Raw genomic sequence first — 13,092 nt, 5'->3', positions numbered from 1 at the left:
CTTTTGATCACTTTCCTAACTCTTCACTTTCTTAAATTTCTTTTGTCCAAAACATACGCTTAATATGCTTTTTTTTTTAACGGAGTTAAAGAGGCTTGAGAGCGGAGAGTCATTGCAAATCGACATACACAAATGAAAGAAAATGTGAATGTTTCCTTCCCTATCTGTCGGTTATTGGTTAGGTACATGTCTTCTTGGTTTTAATGGAATGAGATGGACAAAACAGACAATCAGTTCTCTAACAAATAACTTACGTTGGTTTAGCTTATTAAATTAATGATAATAATAATAATGAGGTGGAGTTCGTATTCAAGTAACCTAATAAATTGAACCGGGCTAATAACGGCAAATCATTCTTGGTGCGTCATAATTTCAAAACCATTTTTTCAATCTTCGGATTGCTTGGTACTCTTGTTGGTAGTTCTCTTCACAAATCACTTTTTGTTAGTATCTTTAAATTATATTTTGATCTTTGATCTTGATGTTCTGGAAGTCTATATAATCTTTATTTTATATAAATGAAATTTTATGAGATTTATCAAAAAAAAAAGAAAAAAGAAAAAAAAACGGCGCGCAAAACATGGCAACTGAGTTTGTTGCACATATAGTGGAAAATAAGATTTTTGTAAGAGGTTAAAAATAGAAAATCTATAAAAACAAGTCAGTAAATTTCATTTTCCTTAAAGAAGCTCCAATAGAGAGCCAAGGTCTTATTTGTATTCTTTAAATAATACACATCAGAAAATTATTTAATGTTTGTGAGCTAAAGAAATATTAAATATTTCCTCTGTATTTTTTTATTAATCCCCTATTCTATTTTTGTTTGTCTCATTATATTCTCAGATGTATCATTGAATATTTTATAATTATAGACCATTTTTAATATACAGTAGAACTTCGATAAACTAATTACTTCGCTGAACTAATAAAAAAATTTGCCTGGTCACGTACAAGCTAAATTTTAACTTCATAAGTTAATAACTACATTAAAATAATAATTTCCATCGTCCGAAAGATATCAGTTTATCGAAGTTTTATTATAACCCAATACAAAATCTTAAATAATATCTCCATAAACAAAAAATAAATTTATTTAATATAATTTCCATTTATCTTCAGAGGTTCCAAAAACATCAGGACAACCTGGGCCTGGTCAGGCCCAACCTATATAAGCAGGCTAAAGCCTGGCCTGACCCGTACTTAAATAGGACTGGTCAGGGCCCAGTCTGGGCTGTAACTTTCGGCCTTGTAGCATGTCGTGCTTAAGCATGAACATGTATCATGCCTGCTCACTAGTCGGGCCTATTTTAAATTCGTTGAGCATTGCTCGGTTGAACCCGCCAACCGTTGGTATGTCAAGTTTGGTTGTCATATTTTAGTTCCAAAACTCAAGGTCGCTTGATTAGATTACTAGAGTCAACATCGTTAGGTTAAACTAGGAAGTCTAGAAATGTTAAGACATACAAGTATAACTCTAAAGAGCCTGGAAAACCTGAAGACATATCGACATCAACGAATACATCATCCTTTTGTTCGAGGTTAGTGATACAAGACTCGACTTGTTTCTATTTCTATCTACGTTGCTTTCGAGTCGTTTATATTGAAAACATAACACGTGAAGTTATATTTATGAATCTCTAGTATTAGAGACTTGATGATTTTATTATGATCAAAATGCCAATGAAGAATATACAAGTTGTATCATAACTTTGTATATTGAATTACGAAGTATAATGTGTATCTTTTGAACTTCGTATTTGCGACATGGATACTATCTTTATAAATTTTTACTGGATTGTGAAATGTACTTATGATTGATTCCATACCTATAAAATTATGTTTAACTACATGAGTTTAAGGAAGTAAACTTGCAAAACTTGTTTCATAGCTGAAAGCAATCAATGGGATTGGTGGCCTGATTCCTATTGGGGATTTTTAGCAGGACCTATTGGTAATATACAGCAGGACCGATTCCCAATAATAATCTTATTTTCGGTTTTATATATACTTTAGGGTTTTGAGAATATCGGAATATGAGTTGCTATTAAGGAAAGTTCAAGATGTTGACAAAGTGAGTAATTTAAACATGAATTAAAATCTTGTTCTTTTATTGTTCGAACATATTCCTTGTTACTCAAGTGAGATCCCAAAACCGAAATATTTGAGAATCTTTTGATCAGGGTTTTCAAATTTATATGTTTTATTATTCCATCAAGTAATCTTATTTTCGGTTTTATCTTGTTCTTATATAATAGTAGTGTTTGGTGAGTCACCCAGTGGCCAGGATACAATGGAATTGCCGACTACTGGCTGGGATCTTCCCTCCCTTCCTAGAATAACGTACTGCAATTTGTTAATCCGATGGATTTCCTTCCCTCGCGTCCCACGCCTGCGGTATTCATTGTGTTTCTTAATTCCCGATTCATAAATTGGATTTCGATTATGTAACGGCAGAGCTGTGTGTGGATGATTTAGCATATCCATTTTCTTTTCACTACCATATATGGATCTTTCAATCGTAGGATCCCTTTCATTATCTCGTCGTGTTCCGGTTAATGGTAGTTTATTCATGTTCAAGTAATTTATTTCTCCTACCTTCTCTATTCCATAACAGATCAGGAACCCTAGGATGCCTTTACAATCTCTCCTCAACAACAGAAGGTATTTCGAATCTAGATTAATTTCTGGCTACTACACACACAAAACAAAAAACCCTCATCCTTCATTAATTTGATTCTCTATATAAAATGTCAAATCTCAATCGAGAGCAGCATCAATTCCACTTGAACATGTAAGTTTTTTCCTTACATTTTGCATCCCCTTTCAAGTTGTTGATTGTTCTCCTTTCCATTCAGTCAAAGTTGATTAGATTTTCGTTTTCAATCGCTCTGATAATTTTGTGTTGTGATATTGGATTTGTCTTTCCTGATGTTACTTTACCCAATATTTTTAAGAATCCTTTATTAGATCTGCATTGTATCGCTTAATCCTATGTTTGAATTAAGTATCTGATGATTTTTAGTTTTCCCTTTTCAGTCGTTGCCAAATCCAAATACGTTTTCCATCCACTTTCAATCTGGTGATTGTTTTCCTATTCATTCATGCTGTTTTGGATTTTCAATTGTTGTTTTGGATTTAACCTTCATGATGTTGATTTGCCTTTTTTTTTTTAATAATCGTTCATTAGGTCTACACTGTATTGCTTAATCCTAAGTTTGAATTAGGTGTCTGATGATTTTTTTGTTTTCAATTTTCAGTTGCTGCCCAACAGGTACAATCCTTAGTTACAAAGGGCAAGTTGAAGAGTTTCTGATCCCCTGACGAAGGAAAATCAAGCGTTGTTACTGTTCGTTCGTGTTACTAGGAAATGGGAAGAATTGGACTTTAAGTCCACCAACGACGTCACCAGTGTCGATATGGTTATTGTTGACGAGCAGTTAGTGATCCCCCTGTTTCCGTAAATTTACAGGGTACAGATTCAATTATGTCTGACTAACACCTTCACTGCTACAAGGAGATGAGTTAGATGCCATCATACCCAAAAATCTTTTCTGGAAATTCGGTAAGCAGTTGAGAAATTGCACTTGATGTGGTGGGCACGGGTATAAAAACCCCTGCACACCATATCACCTATCCCATTACAAACTCATTGGTCTAGCTATTATCTCAAGGCTTGCATTGTTTTTTTTCTCCAAGGATTTCATAAATCCTAGTTTCGTCTAAAATTGAAGATTACCATAATGGCCACTCAAATCAGTTCCATTAGGAGAGCAGCCAAAAAATCTTCTCATACCTACATACTGGACTCGGAAGAACAAACTCATCTCTTCCAGGTATTGTTTTGAATGTCAGTAATCTCGCCCATCGTTGATCTGATTACTATGATATCGACTAACATATCTAATACGCAGACTTCGAGTTGACTGGGGAAATAACTTCGAAAGAGACAAACATCCCGGATGTATTGCCTGATATATTTCAATATACCCATCAAAATCAGAAAAAGACTGTTAACGACTTGCTACAACATATTGGAAAACTAAAGGTAACAGATTAAACGGTGTTGCACATTTTAATAAATATAGTTTATAGCGAAACTTGTAAGTTGCAGAGTTTTTACATTGGTACATTGACAGGGTAATATTTGGTGTGACTTCCATAAGTAGACATTATAAACTTCTATCGTCAAACTGCATATAACCTGTGACATGGGAAATTACGATTCAAATACTAATGGCGAATACTACTGTGAACTAAAAGTCGCATCAACTCTAGCTTTGCATTGCATAATTGTCATGTATGGGACATATGAAATCCATGGTGATTACTACTGTGAAATCTAAAATAATTGAAAGTTCGTTTAACTGACTAATGTATATTGACAGGATGGAAGCACATTCCGGACAAATAAAAGGTTTGCAGACAATTGGTACCTTATTGTCTCGCCGAATTCCCGGAACTGGGCATTATAAACTCTTGATGTTTCACATGCAACAAATCGTGCCAACCAACACCGAGGTAATTGAACCCACTTGAATAATAACACTTTGATTTTCAATAACAAATCATTCTCGAAACGACATGACCATTATAGTGAACAACGACCAGGATGAAACTTATAATGGAAGTAGAAGACTTGACTGGATATTCTATGTTCATGGCCGCGGGGACGGTGAAAGAAGATTTAGTCCAATGTAGCGCCTCTATAATGATGGGCGTTCACAAGGTTTGTACTACAATATCTCTAACGACCTCTACATCCATATACGTTATTATTAAAATTTGTTAGTTTCAACAAAAAAACCTTGCATGATGGTCGTTTGATGCAGGTTCTTTCCCTATGCCATGTTTTTGAAGTCCTATATGTTGTTTCGTGTTACGTGTGGCGGATGCATACACTGTGGACGGTGAAACCATGTTTCCAGTGTCGCTGTAACCAGGCCAAATTGCTAGACAGTGCTAACTTATGCTGAAAAGATGGTTGCCGATGTTAACGCTAAAAGTGAAACTAGGCATACCAATATCATCTGGAACTTGATTGCAGAACTGTTTGAAATAGAATGGGATCACAGTTACAATGTATGTATAATCTACTCTCAGTCAGCGAAAATTTCTTACAAAAAAACAATTGAACGATTATGAGAGTAACAACCACTTAATTGATAAAAGTAAAGGGTTTGTGTTATTTAAGTTGCACCAATATCTCCCCTTACCAGTTTTAATTCATTAATAGCAAACGTTGAGTAATCAGGTTACAACACTAACTTATCCAATTTTTGTAGCTTCGGACTGCAGTGGAGCCTCCCGTAATATACTCTGTCAATGTTCTAGACTAATTGTGCGAGCTCGACGATGATAAACAGAACATATTATGTATCCAATCGGTAAGATTTTCTTTTTTCAAAAATATATTTAGACAGTCTAGAAGTTGGTATTCATGTTCATGCATGTTTTCTTAAGGAGACTTGAATTTTCATAAAGCATAGAAGATTTAGGGATTGGATTTGGCGGGGTTAGGGAAAGTGGTAATATTAGCTTTCGTTTCCCTTTTAACCCTTTACAACCAACTATTTCAGTTTAGACATGTTTCGTAGCAAGTATTGTTTCTGTTTGGATCGTTTCTGTTTGGATTTCCAGCAATGACATCTTCTTTAAACATGCCACAAGACCGTTGCCCAGCTCATGTTTGTGAAAAGGGACCCCACCCCGGCAGTGTTATGGCTGAAACTGTCAAGCAAAGCACCAGCGTTGTATTGCTCAACACAATAGGTTAGCTTCCAAAATTAACTTTAACTCATAACCTAGGTACTATGTTTCAGCTAATAAGGAAGTAGGAACAAACTCCCACATTCTAGAGAATATGCTTTAAGAGAGTTTCAATATATAGACCAGTTCTCCGGTAGCAAAGATTTTACCCCTTGAAAACCATAATTCAGTTGCTTTTGAATTTTCTACAGGACTTGCATAGCATAAATAGTTACAATGCCATCCCGTTCATGTGGATTGATTAATAAGGTACAGCTGGGATGGTTACATTTAACATGTGTTGACATATTGCCTTATGCTTTCTATATACCAATTTTACACAGAAATGAAGTTTGGTTTATGTCTTTATAGGGTGCTCTGAAGAGATGTGGTTGTTTGTGATTTCTAAGATTCTAGCATGAACTGTAGAGTTTTGTCTTTTATAGTTGGTGCGTGCGTAAAGAGGTCCAAGGGAACCACTTGGAAAGAAGTGGGAAGATTTGGTATTTAGACTGTAGTAGAATGACTGATTTCGAAAACTTGAGCAACCAAGCCACATGACTACAAACAAGACGCTGTTGTGTTGACATTTTATCACTAGAGAGTAACCGTGTTACTTTCTTACACGAGAACATGATTTGGGGAATTCTTTCTAAATTTTAGGATCTGGATATTTATCGAATTGTTTGTCTTTGGCTTTAAATTCTATATTTTTCATATAGGAAAAATAAGTTCGTTATTTTTGATAGAGGTTGATTGATGTACCAACCATTTAGTGACTTCATACCCAAGCTCTTCATTTTAAGAAAGCAGACACCAGGGAGATTAAGCAAATATCACTAACATGGGTTTAGTTATATATTTACTATATGGTTTTGTCATATATGAAATATATCTTTACTAAAACGCTACATCTCTAGCCAAAGTGGGAACTTTAACAGAGTATGTTCCTCTTTCACAGGTTCATAGGGTGATCGGCTTAATTGGCAGAGTGGGTGTTGTTATTTTCCTTCCCTGGGTCCATATTGCGGTATGTAAGGGACGTCAAGCTAACTTTAGATTTTGTTGGGACTTCAAGCTAACTTTAAATTTTGTTGTGTTGCCTACGTATAGTTGGGAATGTAGAAATCTTTGGTTCATGGGTTATGATTACATTTGTGAAACTGCGATGCCAAACATACTTTTGAATAATTTTACTTCAATAATTATGTATCTCATTTTTCTGATTTGGAATAATTTAAAATCCTCATGCATAAATTCAGTGAATCAATTATAGACCCATTCAGACTTTTTCACAAACAGGTTGTGCGCTATAAATGAACCCAATAGAATACCCAAAAATCATTTATTAATGAACCCAATAGTATACCCAAAAATCGTTGATTAACTCACATTCAAAAATCTAAGAAACCAAAATCATAGCACAAAATATTATTTAACAAATACCCATATCAATATGAACTAAATATAATCAACTAGAAGTGTTATCATGGCATTTTAAAGGATGTTCCATTCTCTCAATCATCATCTTCTCGTATTGTTTGCATCAAGAAATAGGTTAGTAACACCATACACTTCATTCTCCATGGGAAATTCCCTGTATTCTAAGCCATCCTTTTGATTATCACCACAGCTAAAACAAAAATCCCCTAAGCTTTAATTCCATTGACCCCTTGAAATTTTATCGAATCAATTTAAAATGAAAACAAGCTTCTCAGTTTTCATCCCTACTGAAGAACTTAGATGGTATTCAGTCAATTGAAGTTATTGCTTTGTGTATATTCTCAGTTGATGAACAGTTGCGGAGGTTCTAAATAATCGTTATATACCAACAAACTCCTCCGTCATCACCCACATTCCCAATGACTATGCCTTCCAAAAATTGAACACAGAAATTCTCATTAAAAGAAACACAAAACATTGTGATTTGGGCGATAAAAATCAGAGGATAACATAAAGAAGAAGCCAGACGCGGTCCGACAACAAAGCACCCCAGAATGTAACGGTGCAAAATAGCCCGTGCCACAAGGCACGGGTCATTCCCTAGTATGGAAGATATATTAGTAAAGTATACTTGTATGCTAGGTAATATTGAGTTTTCATCCATGAGGGATTTCGTTTTATTAGTTGGAATTATACAAAACCGAAAGCTGGTGTTTATTGCATATCTTTAGATATTTTCGGTATGAAAATTTCTTGGTGTCCAAACTACCTTGGCCTATAAATAGTGAAGTTTTTTCTACTTATAACTTATCCTGTCACATGCACTTCATTTTATAGTCATTGTGGTAGCCGACTAATAGTGTCACTTGCAAAGGAGAGTAACCGAATTAGGAGAAATCTCTTACGTCTGTTAGTTTAAAGACTTATGTGGATCAAGAAGTGCCTAGATAGTACTAGTGTGGAAAATTAGAATTTTCATTGTTTTAAAATTCTGATTATTCATTTGATTGACTAATGGTGGTTAAACCTTGGTTGCACCTAGTTTGATTATTCTTGAGACCATTCTCTTTTGGCATAAGGTCACTCAAACTAGATCAAGGATTAACGGTAATTCAGACTTGTCTTTAAATATGACGATATACTTGTGATCATCCAGCATTAACGAACTCCGTTATGTGCGTGATCAATCACAAGTGGAATCGAGCTGTTTGTGCAACTACATTGTGGATATTTAAGATTTGAAGACAAGAGGATTTTTTATTGGTTTCCGGTCTTAGTGATTTACTTTGTGCACACACTTGATCGTCTGAGATGCAACTTAGATTTGTTTATCTTTTGATAGACATCTTATCGTTAGTTGTATAAATCAACAATCTATCATTTGGTGGTATTCTCCAGGACCCGAATTTGATAGATCATAAACCAAGATATGATTGTCTTGATAGCATAGATTTGGTTGATATAAACCAAATACAGGAGTTTATTAAATTAAACGGAAGAGCTTTTGTTTAACTCAATCTAAAATCTCTGATTTATTTCTTGAGATTGATAAAGAGGTTACAGAATATAGATTAGTCCTTTACTGTTTCAGAATACGATCCAAAGGAGTTGAGTGATTGAAGTCTTCACAAGAAGGTAAAACAACTTAAGATAGTGGACTATATCTTAAGATTCACATAGGTTGGCCAGATTGGTTGGAGGCGCATGGATACATAAGAAATTAGGTAACCAAGGTTAGTTTACTTGGTATCAACTATATGAAGTTGGTAGTAGTCTTTGTATAACGGCTTAATTCTGAGTGTATTCATAACTGGACTAGGTCCCAGGATTTTTCTACATTTGCGGTTTTCTCGTTAACAAAATATTGTTGTGTGTTTTTACTTTACATTCTGTATTATAGTTATTGTTCCAGTTATAATAAAGAAATTGCACTTATAAGTTAATCAAACATTTGGATTTGATCCTTATCGTTAGGTTCGGTTTCGATACATATTATATATACCAAGTGTAAACCTTGTGGTTGATATCTTCTTGACAGTCGCTGTCTATATTAGATTATTCAACATGTGTGTTATATCAAAAAGATTGTGGTGTAATTGGTACCCTCGTAATTTCAGTTGGTGTCAGAGCAGGAATACACAAAAAGATCTAAAAATATGTGTTTGGTATGATCAGACTTATTATACATGAGCTAAAGTAAGATTAACTGAAAACAAAGAAAAGACTCAGTTAACGTATCACAAGAGGTTGGTAAACCACTGTCCAAATCAAAGGTTACAAACAATGATAATGGTTATTCTTCATCTGAATCAAGTCCAAAATGTTCTTATGATTTATATTGAATGAGTCTAAAAGATATCACGATTGGCTAAAACTAAGTCATGTAAGATATGTCTGACGACTCAAATACAAACACTTCTAGGAATGATACAAGTCTTGTGGATATATTATCCAAGATGAAACAGGACTGTATGTAATTGCATACTTAAGTACGTCTCTTGACAGGGAAAACAAACTTCACGGTAATTTACAATCAAAGACCGCTGAATGTGAGATGCTTCTTCAAGAGCTCGAAAAGTTCAGGGACAATGATTCTAAAAACAAATACAGAGTCTTGAGATAAACTAAATGCTGGTTTTTCTCAAGCAAAACATTTACAGAAAGATCATGATGTTGCACTTGGAAATGTCAAAAGGTTGGAAGAATAAATTTGGATGAAAAAGTTCAATAATATCTCAAACAATTTAACCTCAATGTTTGAAGCAAGTATAAATCATCTTCATATACGAGGATTGGGCTATAAGTGATGAGTGTGTAAACACATCATTTTTACATCTTAATTTACATTTATTTAGTTCTTTATTTGTACATATTTGATGATTTTATTTATTTTAATAAAGCTTGATTGGACTAAAATACAGTATTTTGCCCGTAAAATGGATGGAAAGTCAGATGCCCTGGATGTGCGGTTGGAATTGGAATTAATTATCAAAATGGCAATATATCTTTTGGGGTCCATAGGTGTTTACATCATATAATGAGAATAATTTCCACCTATTGAAATTTAAGTCGCCTTGTATACAAGATTTGGAGGATTATTATAATATCTTTTACTTATGGAAAGTAAGAAGAGGCAATCTCATAAATAAATGAAGAGAATAAAGACATTAATTGGAAACTCACATATATTCCATTTATGACATGAGTTTTATATTATACTAATTAAATGAGAATATTTTGGAAATATTGGAAGACTTGTCTATATAAATAGTGGTGGAAGCATTTGAAAAGGGGAGGTCCGGTGTTGGGAGCAAAAAGCATTAGTGTTTAGTTTTTGTTTCATTTTCATTTCTTTTCGCTTTTTATTTTTGTAATGATTAGGTAATCTGTTTACTAGGGATAAGAGGAAACCCGAAGATATATATGGGAGTTTAATTTATTTCAACAATAATTCTCTTGTGTCCTACTCCCTCAGTCCCAAATTAGATGAGCCAGTTGTAGTTTGCACAATTCTTAAGGCAAGGAGGAAAGGGGAGTATGTTTAAGTATATTTTACAATTATACCGTTATGGATAATAACTAGTAAAACTTAGAAATGATTTTATCTCTTAAACTTACCACGGTTTTTCGTAAATTTTATACCGTTGAATAGCATTTTAAAACACCTAGTAACGAATATAAACATAAGTATCAAATTATACATATATTTGATTAGAGAGATAGCTCATTTATTTATGGCACGAAACTTAAAACCAACCAGCTCATCTAATTTGGGACGGAGGGAGTATATTCTTGTTTATCATGATAACAATGCTTTTTACGTGTTTTCATGCTTGCTTAAAAGAGTTTATAATCTTGTTTAGAGACCATCATTTTAAGTAATGAGAGTTGTTAGTATTTTTAAAATCGAATGGTTATAAAGTTATATTCCAAGACGTCTGTTTTGTCCTAAATCATCTTGAGTAGTTGTTGAGAGAATATTATTTAAAATAGTTATAATTATCTAACATGCATTATAGTGGTGAAATCTAAACCTTAGAGTTTTCTTCTTATTATATATATACTAGTGTTTTGGGGTAAACAATGATTCTGCTGGTTTGGTAAATTTGGGCGTGTTGATGAGAAACGAATGCACGGGAGTACTTTAAATTCGAGAGATCAATCTGTACAATCCTGGCATAAACCATGAAATGGTCATTCCAGTCTTTCTTCGGTCACAAAGATAAGGAGAAGGATTGATCTTAGGGAAGGAAGCTGGATACTTGTTTTGAGGGTGGTGTGATTCGAACCAGCACGTTGTGTGCGTTAGGTAAATGCTCCACCATTATGCTGCATCCCTAATTTGTGACATGTTTGATGTCTCGAGTAATTTTATGGAAAAATATGCAGCAGGTTGTTGAGTGGGTCTTGTGTATAAGACCATCGAGCCAAGTCACGAGACTCGCCCCAAAGAATAGCATGTGACGCTATTAGGTTAAATAACTGAATTATTTGTGAAGCGATATTCGTAAAATACCGTATGTAATCGATGCATGTAAAGCATCATTGTATAAAGCTCGCTTAAATCAGCCGCGGAGCTTAATGTCTTAAAGGGAGCGCAACCGACCATTTTTGGGAAGCTGTCAGGCATCGTTCACATGTGCCAAGGAAAGGCCGGTTGGTCCCTATAGTAGAGTGAGGGCTGGCGGCTATGGCGACATCCTATTAGTCGCTTTATATTTGATCTAGGCCGGTAAATTCAGCTGGCGAAGTTGGACGACCAAGATGATTTACGTCAGTTAATGGCCGCCTTAAAATTTATATAAACAACGCAACCAGCCCCTTTTGGACAATCGTTTGGGAGCTATATGGGGAAGCCTTGGCTTGGCCAATCACGACCATTGATTATGGCCACACCTTGTTGGCCACCTAAAATGAGAGTTAGTCTAGCCAATTCATCTGGCGAAGTTGGGCGGCCGAGATGGTTTGCGACAGTTAATAGCTGGCGTTGATTTATTTAGGTTTTAAAAACTGTGTGGCCAACCTATTTTAGGGCCAATGTTTTTTGGTATTGGCGCGCGCCAGGAGTTTGTTCGATCGGCTAGCATAATAGCTGGGCCGCTGGTGAACGTATTCGCTCCTTGCACATTGATAAAAGTTAAATCCAGGCCGGTCAATTCGGCTAGCGAAGTTGGGCCGCCAGAATCGTTTTGTGGTTTCGTAGCTCGTGCGCGCCAACTGTTTTGGGCCACGCATTCGGTGGCTCCGCTCGTGAATAGGAAGGATGCCGATTGGCCTATGCATTAGTAGGCTCTCCAGTGTACACAGTGGCGCTTGTCTGGCAACGTTAGGAGGCGGGTAAGCTTGATAAACCGAGTGGCCAAAACGTGTGGCCGTGATCGTTTTCGAGACTGACATGTTGCAGTCTAGATTAGATTCCTTAAGGAATTCGGCGCACCGACCAACCAACTTCTAACTTTGTTTAAAAGTGCGTGTGACGGGTTTAAAGAGATCTGATTGGTCGATAGAAAAGGGGACCGACAAGCAATCTTATGTGGCGTGGTCGGCCTGCCCCGGGCGGCGCCTGTTGGGCCGAACTGGCCGGCTAAGTGGCGCGGCCACGCCTCCTTTTGTTGCTGCTTCTACTCACCGCGACTCCTCTTTATTTCTTGTTTTCTGATTTCTGGTAGGACTTTGCTCCTACTAGCTCCATGGCGGATTAATTTCCTAGCTTACCTAGGTTTATTCTCGATCAATAGGGTTCGAGATATTGCGCATGGCGCAAAAGAAACTAATTTTCACAAATTAATTAGTCCAAAACTTGAATCTTGTGAGCTATCACAAAATTGAACAATTTGATAAATTTTGTGTGTTAACACATAATTCTTTTATTCTCAGAGAGCAGTTAGCGCGTCTTCTGATTGA

At 35.5% G+C, this 13,092-nt stretch overlaps 1 long non-coding RNA gene across 6 annotated transcripts; it reads left to right on the top strand.

Annotated features, from left to right (window-relative positions):
* The first annotated feature begins 2,410 nt into the window (after window positions 1–2,410).
* LOC113287169 lies at window positions 2,411–6,978 on the top strand. Of its 6 annotated transcripts, XR_003329789.1 has the most exons (10): window positions 2,411–2,791; window positions 3,258–3,833; window positions 3,912–4,045; window positions 4,386–4,518; window positions 4,609–4,726; window positions 4,830–5,079; window positions 5,283–5,384; window positions 5,668–5,769; window positions 5,958–6,015; window positions 6,707–6,971. It is a non-coding gene; the product is annotated as an uncharacterized LOC113287169 (long non-coding RNA). The 6 variants fall into 6 exon arrangements; XR_003329786.1 differs by lacking the exons at window positions 5,668–5,769; window positions 5,958–6,015 and adding an exon at window positions 3,037–3,079 and having other exon boundaries at window positions 2,412–2,791; window positions 6,707–6,978; XR_003329790.1 differs by lacking the exon at window positions 5,958–6,015 and having other exon boundaries at window positions 2,412–2,791.
* Window positions 6,979–13,092: the final 6,114 nt, after the last annotated feature.

Source organism: Papaver somniferum, chromosome 6 (genome assembly GCF_003573695.1).
Source record: "Papaver somniferum cultivar HN1 chromosome 6, ASM357369v1, whole genome shotgun sequence".
NCBI lineage: Eukaryota > Viridiplantae > Streptophyta > Magnoliopsida > Ranunculales > Papaveraceae > Papaver > Papaver somniferum.
Note: the sequence above shows the minus strand (reverse complement) of the source record. Positions and strands in the feature narration are given on the sequence as shown.